Below are 20,337 nucleotides of genomic sequence, written 5' to 3' on the forward strand. Positions count from 1 at the left end.
CCAGTGAAGTAAAAGGAAAGGCGCCGAGCCCGGGGAAGGAGGGCGCAAATGGGGAGATCTGGAAGGGTTGTGCAAAACCCGAGTTGGATTAGATAAAGATGGGAGGAACGGTGTTGGAGCGGGGGGTTGGGGGGGTAGATGCGACATGGCCAAATGCACCCGGAGCACGCAAATTTCGGGCCGGATTCTTTCTCGGGAGACGGAGTAATGCGTCAGGCCTAACGCAGTGGAAACAAGCAAGACCCGGCCCGGAATTCCCGGGACCTGGGTTCGCATGGTAGGGGGTTCTGGAAGGGGGATGCTTAGTGGCTGAGGCGACTTGGGCTGCCCTCATCTTCCTGGCAGCGACGTGCAAGGGGGAGGGGCAAAAGGAGGGCTGGACTCGGGTACGAAGGGATTCGGCGCGCTGGCTGCACCGGAGCGGACAGGTAAAAGCGGTTTCTGGATCCAGGGGCGCTGCGAAGGGAATGCGATGAGGCCGCTACCCTGGGAGACCAGACCTACAATAAAAGGCGAGGGAGGCACGCAAAGCCAGGACTGGAGCGCGGGACGGGATGAGACCCTCAGCAGAAGATCCTGGGCCACCGGGACAGGGGCTTGGAGCTGACCGGGCAGCAGGGGCGGAGGGAAGCGTTAGGGGGAGGTTTGTACCTGTAAACGCCTCAAAGTCTTGCTTTTGGGGAGGGGGTGCGAGGGGAAAAATTGAATTTTATGTTATCTGAAAGAGTAAAAACCCGGCATGGATTTTCAACACCTAACAACTCCATTGCAGCTGGTGGACTCTAAGAAGTAGGGCAAGAAGCAGGCTTGGGTTCCCAGGCATCAGACCAAGTGAGGCGAGGGGCAGGTTTCGGGTTGAGGCTGCAGAGGGAGCCCCCGCACCCCCTCTCTGGGGTGGGGAAGGCTGTTGGACCCGGCTTGGCTCTCTGGAGAGCGAAAGTTATGACTGCCAAGACCTATAGCTGGGGCTATAAAACTGGGCCCCAAGCCAAAAATAGGCACTTCGGCAGAACAGGCAACTTTGTGCAGGGTGGGGGCTGGAGGGAAATGGAAGTGGGAAGAATCCTGGAGTGGAGGGAACAGGGGGGAGGGGGGAGTCCCTGAAGCGGGGCTGCTGGCTCCATTTTATGAAAGACGGGAAGACTGATGGCTGGAGAGGGCTTGGAATCCTCAGGGAAGGGAATCCATTCAAGTGAGGCCCAAATGTTAAAGCAGACAGCTCAGAGTTCAAAGTTGGGCTGCATCTTAGCAGCAGGGCAGACAAACCCTGATCTGAGTTGTAGAAGAGGGGGACGGGCTGAGGATGGGGATGGGGGAAACCCCCATTCCCTATATGTCCAGGGAAGAGAGTGCATTGCTAACCATGCGCTTTGCAGAATGAATGAGGAAAGGGAAAAGGGTTCCTGAGTAGGAGTGGTAAATCCACAAAACTTGAGGCATATCTGGATGGGAAAAATGAGTATCTAAGAAAGCCTGAATTGAATATCTGCACGGGAATTAACTTGGCCTCTAAGAATCCCTTCCTAGAAGCACGTCCCTGTGGCTAAACTGGAGGAAGTGCAGGGACACCAGACTTCCAGGCTGCCCGGGTGACCACGCACCACTGCTGTGGCAGCCTGTCACCCTCCACCGCCTTCTACGGACAGCTGTCTTTTCACGACGGGGAAGGGATTCTTGAAAGCCAGAACCTAGGCAAATCTGGCCCCAGAGAACTTCAAAATGGAGGGATGGGTCACTTTCGTTCCTCCTTCATGCCCAGGATTTCATGGCTGCAAAGCTGTCCAGCCTTGAATCTGGGTGGCCAGGTTGGACACCGGGATCTGGGGGACCAAAGGGGTATAAAGTAGGATTTGGTGAGTGCAAGACGGATCCCATCCATCTGTGGTTGACTGCAGATCCACTGGGTATGGAGGAGGGCATCCCATCTCTCTACGCCTCAATTTCCCAGTTTGAGATATTGACAGCACCAAGTAAGACCCATGAAGGCTTTGAGATGGAGGGCACTCCAGGCAGCCAGCTTTCTATAAACCCAGCAGTACCGAAAAGGGAACAGAACTTGCTCAGGAAAAGCTGGTCACCTCCTTGTTCTCCTGCTCCAGGCCTTTGTCCCCACCCCACCCTCCAGCCCTGAGCAGCCCACCCACTTCCCCCTACAGAGCTAGCCTAGGAGGTGGTTCTAACTTGCATTCTCCAGAGGCTACGAGAAGGAGTGGCCTTTACTTATATGAGGGAAAGCAACGACATTCTTTAAGGCACCCTCAGCTCAGTTTGCAAAACCCCAGCCGGAACCCCCTCACCCCCGCCCCTCGCCCCTTTCTAGACCCTCTAAACCCCACTGGTCCCAGCTGGGATCGGCTCTCCAGCCTCCATCTGATCCATGTCTCCTGGACTTGTGAGCGGCGTGCTCAGGAGGCAAAGAGTGCGGAGAGGCTGGGGGCCGCGTAAAGAGCCCTGGCGCCCCTCAGACCTTCGGCTGCGCAGCCGCAGTGGAGGCCGCGCCAGCAACCGGGCTCCGGGAACCAAGGCGTCCGCGCGCGCACGCAGACTCGCCCGCGCGCCGCGTGCCCCGCGCTGCCCAGGTCGGTACCCGCGCTTCGGACACCCTGCTCCCAGGGCGCTCCTCGCTTCCAGCCTCCCACCTTGCGCCTTGGGCTCCCCATGAGCCCCGCTCCTGAGACACCCCACGCTCTGTGTATTCCGTCCCACGGGACCTCCACGCCCACGGTGCCACACGCCTCGAGTACCCCATGTTCTATGAACCCTGCACCTGGACGTCCCATCTTCTGCGCACTCTGTGCTAGAGAACCCGCACGCCCAGGGTGCCCTATGCCTAGGGCACCCTGTGCTCTCCTGCGTATCTGGGACTCCACATTTTGTACGCCTAGCACCTCCAGCATCCCAGCGTCAGACACAGCTGGGCTCGCCTGTGCCTTGTCTGTCCCCTCTCTGTGCCTTCCATGTATTGCGCCCACTGCCTCGGTTGGGCCCCCAGCCTCACAGTCCTGAAGGCTCTGCTTCACCCCAGTGCTCAGCTTCCCTTTGCCTCAGGCCCAGCGCCCTCGTTCCCGGGTGCCCTGCCTCAGGCTCCTGGACAGGTCACGGCAACGCCAGACAGCCACTGTCCACCAGGCGCCCCCAGCCCGTGTTTTCCTAGAGCCCACTCGGTATAGGATGCACAACCCTGCTGTTCATTTCACTGCTCGGTGCACGTATTCATTCCTTCCATTTACGCCTCAAACACACAGCACGCACCTTATATGCCCTTACCTGTCAGGTGCAGTGTGATGCATTGAGAATGCGCCTCCAGTGCACAGGGAACAAGGCAGGGAGCCTTCTCTGGGCGCTCCCTTCATCATGGAGAAGATGGACTCAGAATGTGTGATGGAATGAGCCCTGGAAAGTCAGCAGGTGCCAGGGAGTGGAGGATGGACCTATCCAAGCCTTGAGGTGTGGGTGAAGTTTTGTGTGTCCCTGGCCTTTCCAGAGGCTCCCTGTACCCCCATCTTAGGCAACTTCTTTTATTTATTTATTTATATTTGTATTTATTTATTTATATTTGTATTTATTTATTTACTTTGAGGAGTCTCGCTCTGTTGCCCAGGATGGAGTGCAGTGGCACGATCTCTGCTCACTGCAACCTCCCTCTCCCGGGTTCAAGTGATTTCCGGCTAATTTTTGTATTTTTAGTAGGGGCAGGGTTTCACCATGTTGGCTAGGCTGGTCTCGAACTCCTGACCTCAAGTGATCCGCCCACCTCGGCCTCCCAAAATGTTAGGATTACAGGCGTGAGCCACCGCGCTGCCCTCTTTATTTATTTTTAGAGACAGGGTCTCTTTCTGTCACCCAGGTTGGAGTGCAGTGATGAAATCATAGCTCACTGCAGCTCACTGCACGAGCCACCACACCCAGCTAATTTTTGTATTTTTTTTTTTTTCATAGCTTGCTATGTTGCCCAGACTGGTCTCAAACTCCCGGGCTCAAATGATCCTCCTTCCTAAGTCTCCCAGAGGGCTGGGATTACAGGTGTGAGCCATGGTGGCCGGCCAACCTTGGGCGATTTCTGAGCTCCATTCAGTTCCACCCTCACTGCCAAGCCAAGTGGAGGGCAAGATAAAGAGGTCCCAGAATTGGGCTAGGAGGATAGGTTGGGGGCAGGGAGTAATTCCAACTGTGTTCTTTTTTTTTTTTTTTTTTTTTTTTGAGATGGAGTCCCACTCTGTCATCCAGGCTGGAGTGCAGTAGCATGATCTCGACTCACTGCAACTTCTGCCTCCCAGATTCAATTGATTCTCCTACCTCAGCCTCCCAAGTAGCTGGGATTACAGGCATGCGCCTCCATGCCAGACTAATTTTTGATTTTTTTTTTTTTTCCAGTAGAAACGGTTTCACCATGTTGGCCAGGCTGGTCTTGAACTCCTGACCTCAAATGATCTGCCCGCCTCAGCCTCCCAAAGTGCTGGGATTACAGAAATGAGCCACTGCACCCGGCCAGGTTTTTTTGTTGTTTGTTTTTTGTTTTGTTTTGTTTTGTTTTGTTTTTTTGAGACGCAGTTGCCCAGGCTGGAGTGCAATGGTGTGATCTCAGCTTACCACAACCTCCACCTCCGGGGTTCAAGCCATTATCCTGCCTCAGCCTCCGGAGTAGCTGGGATTACAGGCACACACCACCACGCCTGGCTAATTTTGTATTTTTAGTAGAGACGGGGTTTCTCCGTGTTGGTCAGGCTGGTCTTGAACTCCCATCCTCAGGTGATCTGCCCACCTCAGTCTCCCAAAATGCTGGGATTACAGGCGTGAGCCACCGCGCCCATCCTCAGGGGGTATATTTTGAAGGTGGAGCAGATGGATTGGAAGTGGGATACGAGGGAAAGAGGTAAGTCAAAATTTGTGAGCTGAGTGAGCCCCTGGAAGGATGGAGAGGATGGAGAGGGGGCAGTTTTGTAGGTTAGATCCAAGCCTTTGGTTTGATATGTCCAAGTGGAGGCATGAAGTTGGTGCCCGGGGAGAGGTTCAGGCTGGCCGAGAAATGGCTCAAATGAACACGAATGCTCTCATTTATACTTTATGGTAACTCTGTGGGTGGGGGACTTTCTCCCCATCTTATAGAAGGGGCAACGAAGGCTCCAGAACATGCCCAAGTAGTTAAAAAATGTAGTTATAGGCCGGGCGCAGTGGCTCACGTCTGTAATCCCATTACTTTGGGAGGCTGAGGTGGGCAGATCACCTGAGGTTGGGAGTTCGAGACCAGCCTGACAAACATGGAGAAACCCGGTCTGTACTAAAAATACAAAATTAGCCAGGCATGGTGGCGCATGCCTGTAATCCCAGCTACTTGGGAGGCTGAGGCAGGAGAATCGCTTGAATCCCGGAGCTGGAGGTTGTGGTGAGCCGAGATCGCACCACTGCAATCCAGCCTGGAGACAGAGCAAGACTCAGTCTAAAAAAAAAAAAAAAAAAAAAAGTTAGGTTCTGAGCCGGGTCCCAGATTTGGGCTGGGAGGATAGGGTGGGGGCGGGGAATAATTCCAACTGTGGTCTTTTTCTTTTCTCACTCTGTTGTCCAGGCTGGAGTGTAGTGACTCAATCTCAGCTCACTGCAACCTCTGTTTCCTATGTTCAAGCAAGTCTCCTGCCTCAGCCTCCTGAGTAGCTGGGACGACAGGCATACACCACCATGCCTGGCTAATTTTGTATTTTTGTAGAGACAGGGTTTCACAATGTTGCCCAGGCTGTTCTCAAACTCCCAGGCTCAAGCGATCCTCCCGCCTCGGTCTCCCAAAATGCTAGCATTACAGGTGTGAGCCACTGCGCCTAGCTAGGCAGGACTATTTGAAAGGCACCAGGGCTAGGCTAGCATGGTGGGAGGCCAGGAGAGGGTCTAGATTATATTCCCAGTGATACTAGGAACCCCAAGAGGGCTTTCAGAAGTGGGTGGCATGATCTTATTTGGATGTTTAAAAGATTATAGGGCTGGGCTTGGTGGTGTGATCCTGTATCCTAGCTGAGGCAGGAGGATTCACGCACACAGGCTTGAGCCTAGGACTTCTGGGAGGTGGTGTGTGCCATGACCATCGGCATCAATGTGGTGACCCCCCAAGAGCAGGGGACCACCAGGTTGCCTAAGGAAGAGTCAACTGGCCCAGGTTGGAAACAGAGCAGGTCAAAACTCCTGTGTTGATCAGTAGTGGAATCACGTCTGTGAATAGCCACTGCGCTCCAGCCTGGGCAACAGGGTGAGAAAAGAAAAAGACCACAGTTGGAATTATTCCCCGCCCCCAACCTATCCTCTCTAAAACCCCCCAACCCTGTCTCTAAAACAAAATGTTAAAATAAAAATAAATAAAATAGGCCAGGCACGGTGGCTCACGCCTGTAATCCCAGCACTTTGGGAGGCCGAGGCTGGTGGATCACGAGGTCAGGAGATCAAAACCATCCTGGCTAACACAGTGAAACCCCATCTCTACTAAAAATACAAAAAATTAGCTGGGCGTGGTGGCGGGCACCTGTAGTCCCAGCTACTCGGGAGGCTGAGGCAGGAGAATAGCGTGAACCGGGGAGGCAGAGCTTTCAGTGAGCCAAGATCATGTCACTGCACTCCAACCTGGGCGACAGAGCGAGACTCTGTCTCAAAAAAACAAATCAATATATAAAAATAAATAAATAAATAAAAGATTATATGAGTGCTCCCTCAATAACACAGAATTACTATATGAGGCAGGGAATGGGGAGTGACTGCTAACAGGTATGAGTTTTCTTTAGGGGATGATGAAAAATGTCTTGGAACTAGACATGATGAATGTACTATGACATGACACGACATCATCCACCTTAAAATGGTTGGTGGTTAATTTTTTGTTGTGGGAATTTCAGCTCAATTAAAAATGCTGGCCGGCAGGCGCGGTGGCTCACGCCTGTAATCCCAGTACTTTGGGAGGCTGAGGCAGGTGGATCACAAGTTCAGGAGTTCAAGACCAGCTTGGCCAAGATGGTGAAACACCGTCTCCACTAAAACTATAAAAATTAGCTGGGCGTAGTGGCGGGCGCCTGCAATCCCAGCTACTCAGGAGGCTGAGGCAGGAGAATCGCTTGAACCCAGGAGGCAGAGGTTGCAGTGAGCCGAGATTGTGCCACTGCACTCCAACCTGGGCAACAGAGTGAGAGTCTGCCTCAAAAAAAAAAAAAAAATGCTAGGGGCCGGGGCACGGTGTCTTACCCCTGTAATCCCAGCACTTTGGGAGGTAGAGGCTGGCAAATCACTTGAGGCCAGGAGTTTGAGACCAGCCTGGCCAACATGGAGAACCCCATCTCTACTAAAAATACAAAAAAAGTTGGGCGTGGTGGCACATGCCCGTAGTCCCAGCTACTCCAGAGGCTGAGGCAGGAGAATCACTTGAACCCAGGGGCAGAGTTTGCAGTGAGCTGAGATCGCACCACTGCAGTCCAGCCTGGGCAATAGAGTGAGACGCCAAAAAAAAAAAGAAAAAAAAGAAGGAAGGAAGATAAGAAGGGAGGAAGGAAGGAAGGAAAGAAAATGCTAGGAATGCTGGTGTGCTCTTGTAATCCCAGCTACCTAGGAGGCTGAAGTGGGAGGATCACTTGAGCCTGGGAGTTAGAGACTGCAGTGAGCTGTGACTGCAACACTGCACTCCAGCCTGGGTGACCGAGCGATACCCCTATCTCTTCAAATATATATATATATAAAATTTATTGATTATTATTATATATTGTATATATTATATACTATATATTATAATATATAGTATAATATATAGTATATACTATATAGTATAATATATAGTATATACTATATAGTATATAATATATAATATAATATATATTATATACTATATAGTATATAATATATATTATATACTATATATTATAATATATGTTATAATATATAGTATATAATATATATTATAATATATTGTATATAATTTATATATTATATATAGATTATTATTATTTTTTAATTATACAGGTCAGCCGGGCGCAGTGACTCATGCCTGTAATCCCAGCACTTTGGGAGGTCGAGGCGGGAGGATCGTTTGAGTCCAGGAGTTCGAGACCAGCCTGGGCAGCATAGCAAGACCTGGTCTCTAAATAAATAAATAAATAAATAAATAAATTATATAGTCAATTTGAGAGGGAGCCAGGAGATTCGCGAGGTGATCACCATTGTCATCCAGGTGACAGGCAGGTGATGGAGGCCCAGAACAGGATGCTGGGGGAAAACGTTAGGTTTTGGGCATGTCTTAGGGGCAGAGTCAACAGGACCCCTTACTTTGCACCCTCCTTGAACTCTGCTCATGTTACCTCCTGACCACTCTATTGAAAATGCAAAACACAGGACGGGGCGCGGTGGCTCACGCCTGTAATCCCAGCACTTTGGGAGGCCGAGGCGGGCAGATCACGAGGTCAGGAGCTCGAGACCATGCTGGCTAACACGGTGAAACCCCGTCTCTACTAAAAATACAAAAAATTAGCCAGGCGTGGTGGTGTGTGCCTGTAGTCCCAGCTACTAGGGAGGCTGAGGCAGGAGAATGGCGTGAACCCGGGAGGCGGAGCTTGCAGTGAGCAGAGATCACGCCACTGCACTCCAGCATGAGTGGCAGAGCGAGACTCCGTCTCAAAAAAAAAAAAAAAAAAGAAAAGAAAATGCAAAACACAAAAATTAGCTGGGTGTGGTGGCGCATGCCTGTAATCCCGTCTACTTAGGAGGCTGAGGCACAAGAGTCGCTTGAACCCGGGAGGTGGAGGTTGCAGTGAGCCGAGATCACACCTCTGCACTCCAGTCTGGGCGACAGAGCAAGACTCTGTCTCAAAAAAAAGAAAAAAAGAAAACTGCAAACACCCCTACCCTCCTCACTCCCTTGATCTCCTCTCCCCTTTATCTCTCTCCAGTCCCAGAGATGGGGGGGGGTGGTCTCACTATGTTGTCCAGGCTGGTCTCGAACTCCTGGTCCCCACAGCATATCCTGACCTAGTTTCGTTTTCATTCATTTATCTGTCTCCCTCACTAGAATACCAACTCCCCAGTACAGGGATGTTTGTTTCTTGTTCACTGCTGTCTACCCGGAGCCTAGGACCGATCCTGGAACATAGTAGGCGCTCAGGAGAAAGCGGGGGAGTGGAGGAAAGCGAGAATCCCGGAAGCCGCCGGGTTCCAGCCTGAGCAGCAGGCGGGCGTTTAAGTGGAGGCGGATTCCTAGTTAGGCACCAGCTGGAAGGGGAGCCCGGCTGGGCTGCGCTTCCTTCCCCGGCCGCTAGGGGCCGCTTCCCCGCTGCTCTGCGGCCGCCAGGTGAGGGGGCCCCGCCCCTTCTCCCCAGGTGCTCAGGGAGTTGGGGTGTGACGGGACAAAGTGGGGGTGAAGGGAGAGAGCTGAGCGTGTTTGAGATGGGGGCTGCTTAAAGGAAGGGAAAAATGCGTAGGGAGGTTGGGAGGTGTGAGAAGGTGAGGAGACAGCCCGGTGTTAGGGAGAGAGGAGCGGAGAGTTGAGGGCGGTGAGGGAAGATGGGTGATCAACTGGGGAGTCCGGGAAAGTCTGGCAGGCGGAAGGCCTTGCCCTGGTGGCTCCACTGGAGGAAATTTAGACCATGCATGGAAAAGACCGGGTCGATTGAGGGGTGGGATTGGCCTGTGGGGTTGAGGATCCCAGGGAAGAAGCCCTAAGCTTTGCTGGACTTGGACTTGGCCAGTGTGTTCTGGGGAGGAAGAGGGATTTCTCAGACCCAGATCCCTCAGACCAGCAACGGGGAGGGACTTCTCCTTTGAGGAGTGCGATGTGCCTGGCAAGCTCACCAGCTAGCTTTTGCAGAACGTGTGGCCAGTAAGTGGCTTATTCAACCTGGCACTGACTCTGCCTCTCTCTCCTTCAAGCCTCAGGGCCAGGATTCATTGTGTAATGAATTGAGTGGTGGGAAAACAGCGATGAATGAGACAGATCCAGTCCCGGCACTGGCCAGTTCTGGCACAAAGAAGGCTGCCCAGCCCTGGGGAAGTGACAGGTAAACTGAGGCAGGGACCTGCTGGCTTTAAATAGCAGTCCCCCTCATGGTGATCTGGGCAGAGAGGACCACTCATATGGAGGCTCTGAGGCTGTTACCAAGAAAAAAGCCGGCAGGATTCAAGCTGCAATAGTGTGATAGGGAGTGTTGGGGTCTGCGGCAACCCAGAAATGCCTGCCAGGTCTAAAGGGATCCTGTGTTTGGGATTAAGGTGGATGTGGGGGCTTGCAGCCTCTGTGGAATGGAGATAGGTTGGGAAGGGGGTTGGGAATAGGAGTGAGGGGTTATAGGTGGGTCCCAGAGAGGTAGAGGTGATGGCCACGGGAAGGTAGAAGGTGACTCCTAACCTTGCATGAGCTCATTTCAGGGGACACAAAGCCAAATGCTGACCGGGGAATGAAAATGCAGAAATTGGGCAGGTGTGAGGTGGTGGTGAAGGACAGGGTAGCTGAAGTTGCACCACCCCCCCTTTTCCTTAGGCACCCGCTTGCTACCACTCAGCTCCAGCTGTGCGCTACCACGTGGGAACTCAGGCTCAATGTTGCCAGAATAGCTTCTTCAAGAGAAGCCAGAAATCACGGTTGTTGCGCAAAATTCCCTGAGCTTTAAATATCCCATGGGGATCTACTAAAGTTAAATTGCTGCTACCCAGCAATTCCATTCCTGGGTTGATTCCCAGTGGGAACAGGAGCTTAGGTTCACCTAAAGACATATCCATGGATGTGCCTAGCAGCTTCATTCATGATCACCAAACACCAGACACCCCTTAAGTTGACCATTGACTGGCAAGTGGAAAAGAAACGGGAGGACATTCTTATAATGGAATATAACGCAGCAATGAAAAAGAATAAACTACCGACGCATTCACAGCATGGATGAATCCCAGAGACATAATGTTCAGTAGGAGAAGCAAGATAACAAAGAGAATACCCCGAGTGATTTCATTCTGTGTTGTTCAAGGCCAGGCAGAAGTAACCTATGAAAAGAGTTGGGGAAGCCCAGGGTTTCCTAACTTCGGCCTCATTGACATTTGTGGCTAAATGATCCTGCGTGATGGGGGCTGTCCTGTGCGCTGTAGGACGTTGAGCAGAATCCCTGGCCTCCAACCATTACGTACCAGCAGCACCCCCCAGTTGCGACAAATTTCTGTTGTTAGGGGCATAATCACCATCAGATGGGAGCCACTGGTCCGGGTGTGGTGGCTCACACCTGTAATCCCAGCACTTTGGGAGGCCGAGGCGGGTGGATCACTTGAGGCCAGGAGTTCAAGCCCAGCCTGGCCAACATGGTGAAACCCTGTCTCTACTAAAAATACAAAAAAATTAGCCAGACATGGTGGCGTCTGCTTACAGTCCCAGCTACGTGGGAGGCTGAGGCAGGAGAATTGCTTGAACCCAGGAGGCAGAGGTTGCAGTGAGCAAAGAAAGATAGCACCACTGCACTCCAGCCTGGGTAACAGAGCAAGACTACGTCTCAAAAAAAAAAAAAAAAAAGCCACTGGCTTGGTGATGTTTTGAGGCAGCCCACTTCCTGGAAAGTAGCCCAGGGAGCCTCCTGGGAGACTGGACTGTTCTTGATCTTGAACTAGGTGACAGTGATAAGGGTGAAATGTATTTCAAAAATCCACGGACCTGTGCTCCTAAGATTTATGTGTTTCACAATAAAGACATTAACTCTACAACATGGATGACCCTTGAAAACATTTGGAAAAGTGAAAGAAGCCGGACACAGAGGGTCACATAGTGTATGACTTCCTTTATATGAAATGCCCAAAACAGGTAAACACATAGGGACAGAAACAGATTGGTGGTTGCCAGGGGATGGGGGATGGGGAATGGAGATTGACTGCTAGTGGGGATAGGGCTTCTTTTGGGGGTGATGGAAATGTTCTGTAATTAGAGGTGATAGTTGCACAACTCTTTGAGTATACAAAAGTCCAGTGAATTGTACATTTTAAAATGTACAATTGGGGCCAGGCACAGTGACTCATGCCTGTAATCCCAGCACTTTGGGAGGCCGAGGCGGGCAGATCACTTGAGGTCAGGAGTTCAAGACCATTCTGGCCAATGTGGTGAAACCCTATCTCTACTAAATATACAAAAATTAGCCAGGCATGGTGGTGCACGCCTCTAGTCCCAGCTACTCAGGAGGCTGAGGCAAGAGAATCACTTGAACCCAGGAGGCAGAGGTTGCAATGAGCAAAGATCGCACCACTGCACTCCAGCCTGGGTGTCACAGCAAGACTCTGTCTCAAAAAACAAAAACAAAAAAATGTACAATTAATCTTGGCTGGGCACAGTGGCTCATGCCTGTAATCCTAACACTTTGAGAAGCAGAAGTGGGAGGATTGCTTGAGCCCAGGAGTTTGAGACCAGCCTGGGCAACATAGCAAGACCCCACCTCTACAAAATTTTTTTTTTTTGAGACAGAGTCTTGCTCTGTTGCCCAGGCTGGAGTGCAGTGGTGCGATCTTGGCTCGTTGCAACCTCTGCCTCCCAGGTTCAAGCGATTCTCCTGCCTCAGCCTCCCAAGTAGCTGGGATTACAGGTGCGTGCCACTACACCTGGCTGATTTTTGTATTTTTAGTAGAGACAGGGTTTCACCATGTTGGCCAGGCTGGTCTCGAACTCCTGACCTCAGATTATCCACCCACCTCAGTCTCCCAAAGTGCTGGGATTACAGGCGTGAGCCACAGTGCCCGGCGAAAAATTTTTTTAATTAGCTGGGCAACGTGGAGCCTGCCTGTAATCCCAGCTACTTGGAAGGCTGAGGTGGGAGGATCGCTTGACCCCAGGAGTTTGAGGTTGCAGTGAGCTATGATTGCACCACTGCACTCCAGCCCGGGGAAACAGAGAGAGATTCTGTTTCTAAAAATAATATAAAATAAAATGGCGAGTGTTATGTTAGGTGAATTTTATTCCAAAAAGGAATTTAAATTTTTTTTTAATTTTTTTTAAAAAAGGAATTTTTTAAAAACAAGGAGTTAACCATACAGGCCAAACAACACATCTGGGGCCAGTTTGGCCCCAGGGCTGCCGTCATTTGGGAATAGAGGGAAAGGAAGGGGACGGGGTGGGGGGGTGGGAGGGTAATGCACCATCCAGGAGTTGTGGGCGTTCTTGGTGAAGGGTGGGGGATGAAGCAACTTGGAGGCAAAAGAAAGTATGTCTCGGCTCAGGGGAGCGCTCCCTCTTAACCCAACCTGTCAGCCCTGGAAAGAAGTCAGCTACGGGTCGGAGGCCAGCCAGCGAACTGTCAAGGAAGTGCAGAGTTCTGACGAGTTAGAGAAATGACAACCGCTCAGCCCCGCCCGGCCTGACACCCTGGCGGTGGCATGATGAAGTGGTGCTTGCCGGGTGGGTGGAGGATGCTCTCTGCGAGCTTGCGGGAAAGTGGGGGTGCCCACCCGAGTTCTTCTGCAGTGTGAAGAGAGGTGGGTTCGGCCTCCCTGGTAACAAAGGGCGGACGGGGTGGCATTTGCCCCTACCCATCCCTCCCGGAGGGAGAGCCATTCCCGTGGGTGCAAGGAAGAGAGAAGACAGCGGGCTTCTGGGGGCACGGCTGGGGGTGCAGGGTCTGAGTCTCCATTGGCTTCAAAAAACTGAATGATGGCCAGGCGCAGTGGCTAACACCTGTAATCCTAGCACTTTGGGAGGCTGAAACAGGCAGATCACCGGACCTCAGGAGTTTGAGACCAGCCTGGCCAAAATAGTGAAACCCTGTCTCTACTAAAAATACAAAAATTAGCTGGGTGTGGCTGCAGGTGCCTGTAATCCCAACTACTCGGGATGCTGAGGCAGGAGAATTGCTTGAACCCTGGAGGCAGAGATTGCAATGACCCAAGATTGCACCACTGCACTCCAGCCTGGGCGACAGAGCAAGACTCCACTCAAAAAATAATAAAATAAAATAAAAAACTGAATGAGTGAAGAGAGACAAAGAAAATTAAGGAGGCCAGGCACGGTGGCTCATGCCTGTAATCCCAGCACTTTAGGAGGCTGAGGCAGGCAGATCACTGGAGGTCAGGAGTTTGAGACCAGCCTGGCCAACATGGTGAAACTCTGCTCTACCAAAAAGTACAAAAATTAGCCAGGTGTGATGGCGGGCACCTGTAATCCCAGCTACTCGAGAGGCTGAGGCAGGAGAATGGTGTGAACCCGGGAGGTGGAGCTTGCAGTGAGCCGAGATCGCGCCACTGCATTCCAGCCTGGACGACAGAGCAAGACTCCGTCTCAAAAAAAAAGAAGAAAGTTAAGGCCTCCCGAGTAGCTGGGACCACAGGCGCACACCACAACACCCAGCTAACTTTCATATTTTTTGTAGAGATAGGGTTTCGCTATGTTGCCCAAGGTGGTCTTGAACTCCCGGCTCAAGTGATCCTCCTGCCTCAGCCTCACAAAGTGCTGGGATTATAGGCGTGAGCCACTGCACCTGGCCTGCATATAACTTTGGACTTCCCAAAAACTTCACCACTGATAGCCTATGGTTGATCAAAAGCCTTACCAATGACATAAACAATCCATGAACTCGTATTCTGTATGTTCTATATATTACATACAGTATTCTTAGAATAAAGTAAGCTAGAAAAAAGAAATGTTATGAAAATCATGAGAAAGAGAAAATGTATTTACCGTTCATGAAGCGGAAGTGGATTACCATAACCGTCTCCATCCACGAGTCTTCCGATGGAATAGGCTGAGGAGGAAGAGGAAGAAGAGGGGTTGTCTCAGGGGTGGCAGAGGCGGAACAACATCCACTTACAAGGGGACTCAGGCAGTTATGGCTCAAGCCTGTGTTGTTCAAAGGTCAACTGTAATAGAATTTTTTCTTTTTCTTTTTTTTTTTTGAGGCCGAGTCTCGCTCTGTCACCCGGGCTGGAGTGCAGTGACGCGATCTCGGCTCGCTGCAACCTCGGTCTCCCGGGTTCAAGCGATTCTCCTGTCTCAACCTCCCAAGTGGCTGGGATTATAGGCGCCCGCCACCACGCCCAGCTAATTTTTGTATTTTTAGTAGAGACGGGGTTTTGCCACGTTGGCCAGGCTGGTCTGGAACTCCTGACCTCAGGTGATCTGCCCACCTCGGCCTCCCAAAGTGCTGGGATTACATGTGTCAGCCACTGCACCCAGCCAGTAGAAATGTATTGCTTACAGTTCTGGAGGCCGGGAAGTCCAAGATCAAGGCACTAGCAGATTTGGTGTCTGGTGAGAGCCCACTCCACCCCCCAGTTTCAAGCAATTTTCCTGCCTCAGCCTCCTGAGTAGCTGGGATTACAGGTGTGTGCCACCATGCCTGGCTAACTTTTGTATTTTTAGTAGAGATGGGGTTTTGCCCTGTTGGCCAGGCTGTTCTTGAACTCCTGACCTTAGGTGATCCACCCACCTCAGCCTCGCAAAGTGCCGGGATTATAGGTGTGAGCCACCGCATCTGGCCAAGCGAGTTATTTTTATTTTATTTATTTGTTTATTTGAGACAAGATCTGGTTCTATTACCCAGGCTGGAGTTCAGTGATGCGATCTCGGCTCACCGCAACCTCCATCTCCCGGGCTCAAGCCATCCCCCCACCTCAGCCTCCCAGGGAGCAGCTGGGACTACAGGTGCGCACCACTACACCCAACTGATTTTTTTTTTTTTCAGACGGAGTCTCACTCTGTCGCCAGGCTGGAGTGCAGTGGCGCGATCTCGGCTCACTGCAAGCTCCGCCTCCCAGGTTCAAGTGATTCTCCTGCCTCAGCCTCCCGAGTAGCTGGGATTACAGGCGCCTGCCACCATGCCTGGCTAATTTTCTCTATTTTTAATAGAGACGGGGTTTTACCATGTTGGCCAAGATGGTCTTGATCTCCTGAACTCGTGATCCACCCGCCTCGACCTCCCAAAGTGCAGAGATTACAGGCGTGAGCCACCGCACCCGGCCAATTTTTGTATTTTTTGTAGAGATGGGGTTTGTCATGTTGTCCAGGCTGGTATCGAACTAGTGAGCTCAAGTGATCCGTCTGCCTCAGCCTCCCAAATTGCTGGGATTACAGGCGTGTGCCACTGTGCCTGGCCTATTTATTTATTTATTTATTTTTCCAATGTTTGTTTTAAGTTCAAGGGGCACATGTCCAAGTTTCTTATTTGGGTAAATTGCATTTTGCAGGAGTTTGGTATACAGATAATTTTGTCACCCAGGTAATCACCATAACACCCAACAGGTAGTTTTTCAATCCTGACCCTCCTTTTACCTTCCACCCTCAAGTAGACACCAGTGTCTGTTGTTCCCATCTTTTTTTTTTTTTTTTTTTTGAGATGGAGTCTTGCTCCGTTGCCCAGGGTAGAGTGCACTGGCATAATTTCGGCTGACTACAACCTCTGCCTTCCGGGTTCAAGAGATTCTCCTGCCTCACCCTCCCTAGTAGCTGAGATTATAGGCGTGTGCCAGCACGCCTGGCTAGTTTTTGTATTTTTAGTGGAAATGGGGTTTCACCATGTTGGCCAGGCTGGTCTCGAACTCCTGACCTCAAGTGATCCACCTGCCTCAGCCTCCCAAAGTGCTGGTATTACAGGCGTGAGCCGCTGTGCCTGGCCTGTTGTTCTCACCTTTGTGTCCATGTGTACTCAGTGTTTAAATACCACTTATAAGTGAAAACGTGTGGTATTTGGTTTTCTGTTCCTGCGTTAGTTGACTTAGGAGAATGGCCTCCAGCTCCATCCATATTGCTGCAAAGGATATAATCTCATTCTTTTTTTTTTTTTTTTTGAGACAATCTCATTCTGTCACCCAGGCTGAAGTGCAGTGTCGTGACTTCGGCTCACTGCAACCTCCGCCTCCCAGGTTCAAGCAATTCTCCTACCTCAGCCCCTCGAGTAGCTGGGACTACAGGCACCTGCCACCATACCCGGCTAATTTTTGTATTTTTTTGTAGAGACGGGGTTTTGCCATGTTAACCAGGCTGGTCTCGAACTCCTGGCCTCAAGTGATCCACCCACCTTGGCCTCCGAAAATGCTGGGATTACAGCCATGAGCCACCATGCCCGGCCTCATTCTTTTTTAATGGCTGCATAGTATTCCATGGTGCATATGTACCACATTTTCTTTATCCAATCCTCCATTGACGGGCACCTAGGCTGATTCCAAGTCTTTGCTATTGTGAATAGTGCTGCAATGAACATACATGTGCATGTGTTTTTATAGTAGAACAATTTATATTCCTTTGAGTATATACCCAGTAATGGGATTGCTGGGTCAAATAAAATAGAAGAATTTTAAATTGTTTGAGAAATCTCCAAACTGTCACACTCAATTATAAGGGCAATAATCCCACCCATGAGAATGGGGCCCTCCTGGCCTAATCACCTCCCAAGAACCCCAACTCTTCCAACATGTGGATTTGGAAGGGACACAGACATTCAAACCACAGCAGTGACCTTATTTGGACAAAGCGTTTTTGCAGATGTAATTAAGTTAAGGATTTTGCAATGAGATCATCCTGGATTAGGGTGGCCCGAAATCCAATGATAAATGACCTTAGAAGAGAAGGGGGTTAGACACAGAGAAGAAGGCCAAGTGAAGACAGGCAGGGCTTTCAGCAGTACAGACACAAGCAAAGAACCATCAGAGGCTGGAAGAAAAAAGGACGAATCCTCACCTAGTGCCTTCGGAGGGATTGCAGCCCTGCACCACCCTGATTGCAACCTCTGGCCTCCGGAATGGTGAAATAATAAATTCTTGTTGTTTCCAGCCACCTAGTTTATGGTAATGTATTTCAGCAGCCCCAGGAAATGAACACAGGCCCTGATATCCAATTCCACAAGCACTTGATGAAGCGTCAGGAGGGGCCCGTGGTACAGTGGAGGGGGAGGGAAACTCGAAAATGGGGAGTGTTGAGAAACGGATAGACAGTGAGGTGGAGGACCAGAGAGGCTTTTTTTTTCTTTTTTATTTTTTTTTTAAGACAGGACCTCTCTTCGTCACCCAGGCTAGAATGCAGTGGCGCAGTCGACCTCCTGGGTTCAAGCAATCCTCCTGCCTCAGCCTACCGAGTAGCTGGGACTACAGGCACATGCTACCATGCATGGCTAATTATTTATTTATTTTTTGTAGAGATGGGGTGTCACTGTGTTGCCCAGGCTAGTCTTGAGCTCCTGGCTTCAAGCGATCCTCCTGTCTTGGCCTCCCACAGTGCTGAGATTACAGGCTTGAGCCACTGTGCCCAGACTGGGGAACCTCTTTATAGCAGAGGTGATGACCCAGAACTGAGCTGGAGCATGCCACAAACCTACAGGGACAGCCAGTAGGTAATATAAATACGCCAAGCAGCCAAGATAAAAAGACTGACTGCACCAGCAATGGAACAACTTCAGTGTCAGGGAGACAGTAAGGAGGGGTGGGACTATGGCAAATAATGATAAGAATGAGTAACATTTATCAGCACTTGCTAAGCCCGTTCCTTATATAGCATGAACTCATTTAATTCAGTTGTTTTTTTGTTTTGTTTTGTTTTTTTTGAGACGAGTCTTGCTGTGTCACCCAGGTTGGAGTGCAGTAGCACAATCTCGGTTCACTGCAACCTCCGTCTCCCAGGTCCAAGCAATTCTCCTGCCTCAGCTTCCCAGGTAGCTGGGATTACAAGCACGTGCCACCACACCTGGCTAATTTTTGCATTTTTAGTAGAGACAAGGTTTTGCCATGTTGGCCAGGCTGGTCTCGAACTCCTGACCTCAGGTGATCTGCCCATCTAGGCCTCCCAAAATGCTGGGATTACAGGCATGAGCCACCGCGCCCAGACAAGATTTCATCTTTAGGGGAAGTCAGGCATCCAGATTTTTATGCAAAAATCACCTGAGGTCTGGCACTGGTGGCTCAGGCCTGTAATCCCAGCACTTTGGGAGGCTGAGGGGGGCGAATCACTTGAGTTCAAGAGCTCAAGGCCACCTGACCAACATGGTGAAACCCTGTCTCTACTAAAAATAGAAAAAAACTAGCTGGGCCTGGTGGCCTTTGCCTGTAATCCCAGCTACTTGGGAGGCTGGGGCAGGAGAATCGCTTGAACCTAGGAGGCAGAGGTTGCAGTGAGCAGAGATCACACCACTGCACTACAGCCTGGGCGACACAGCGAGACGCCATCTCAAAAACAAAAACAACAACAACAACAATGAAAAAGCAGCCTATATTTAAAAGCTAGCAAGTCATGGGCCGGGCGCGGTGGCTCACACCTGTAATCCCAGCACTTTGGGAGGCTGAGGTGGGCGGATCACAAGGTCAGGAGATCGAGACCATCCTCGCTAACACGGTGAAACCCCGAATCTACTAAAACTACAAAAAATTAGCCAGGCGTGGTGGCGGGCGCCTGTAGTCCCAGCTACTAGGGAGGCTGAGGCAGGAGAATGGCGTGAACCCACGAGGCAGAGCTTGCAGTGAGCCGAGATTGCGCCACTGCACTCCAGCCTGGGCAACAGAGTGGGACTCCATCTCAAAAATAAATAAATAAATAAATAAATAAATAAATAAATAAAAGCTAGCAAGTCATTACAAAATGTTTTTAAAGCCTGCATGGACCAAGCCAATTACATCTGTGGGCTGGATTCAGCTCTGGGGTGGACACAGAGGGAGGGGCGGGGCATTTGGTGAAGGCGATGCAAAGCATCATGGGTGAGTTGGGGACCACATGGGCCAGGGGGTTTGACTAGGTGGTGCCTAGGCGGGTGCCAGCATGTTTGTGGGGGCTGGCGCGGTGGGGGGGGCGTGGTTTAAACTGAACAGGTGTTTTGGGTCTAGGTTGGAAAGGACCTTTGGAGCCACGATAACATTTTTCAATTTTGAAGAAGTCAGTGATAGCTTTTAAACAGCTGAATGACTCAGTCATGCTTGTCTGTCCCCATCCCCCAATCCCAACACCCAGAAAGCTGTGAATCAGGCTTTCTTTGGGGGTGGAGGGACAGTAGATCCATCCATGAAGGAAACAAACTAAACAGCCCCCGTCTTCCAGCGCGCTCGCAGCCGCCGGGGAGTGGGGGAAGGTGTCCTTAGTAAGGTTAGGATAGGATGGCAGGCGTGATGGTGGGACCGTGGCAGAGCGTTAGTGGTTGTCTGCAGATATGGGAGCCACTGCTATGTGTTCAATGCCCTAAGGATGCAACGACGAACAGGACAGACATGGCCCTGCCTTCAAGGAAAAAGACTGTGAAGGAGGAAGGAAATAAGGAGAGACGGTAATTCCAAGGGGTGATGAGAAAATGTAAAAATTAAAATAGCAGGATGGGGGATGGGGCTCAGATCGGCAGCCTACAGGCCCAGGAGACAGAGCGGGTGGGCAGGAGGATGGAGGATGGGGAGCGGGGGTCCTCAGTGGCT

At 50.9% G+C, this 20,337-nt stretch overlaps 1 long non-coding RNA gene across 2 annotated transcripts; it reads left to right on the forward strand.

The window, feature by feature from the left end:
• The first annotated feature begins 288 nt into the window (after positions 1-288).
• LOC117976958 (uncharacterized) lies at positions 289-12,423 on the forward strand. Of its 2 annotated transcripts, none has more exons than XR_010110847.1 (3): positions 289-428; positions 9,880-10,007; positions 10,487-12,423. It is a non-coding gene; the product is annotated as an uncharacterized LOC117976958 (long non-coding RNA). The 2 variants fall into 2 exon arrangements; XR_004667805.3 differs by lacking the exon at positions 289-428 and adding an exon at positions 7,992-9,301.
• The last annotated feature ends 7,914 nt before the right edge of the window (positions 12,424-20,337 follow it).

Source organism: Pan paniscus, chromosome 20 (assembly GCF_029289425.2).
Source record: "Pan paniscus chromosome 20, NHGRI_mPanPan1-v2.0_pri, whole genome shotgun sequence".
NCBI classification, from domain to species: Eukaryota; Metazoa; Chordata; class Mammalia; order Primates; family Hominidae; genus Pan; species Pan paniscus.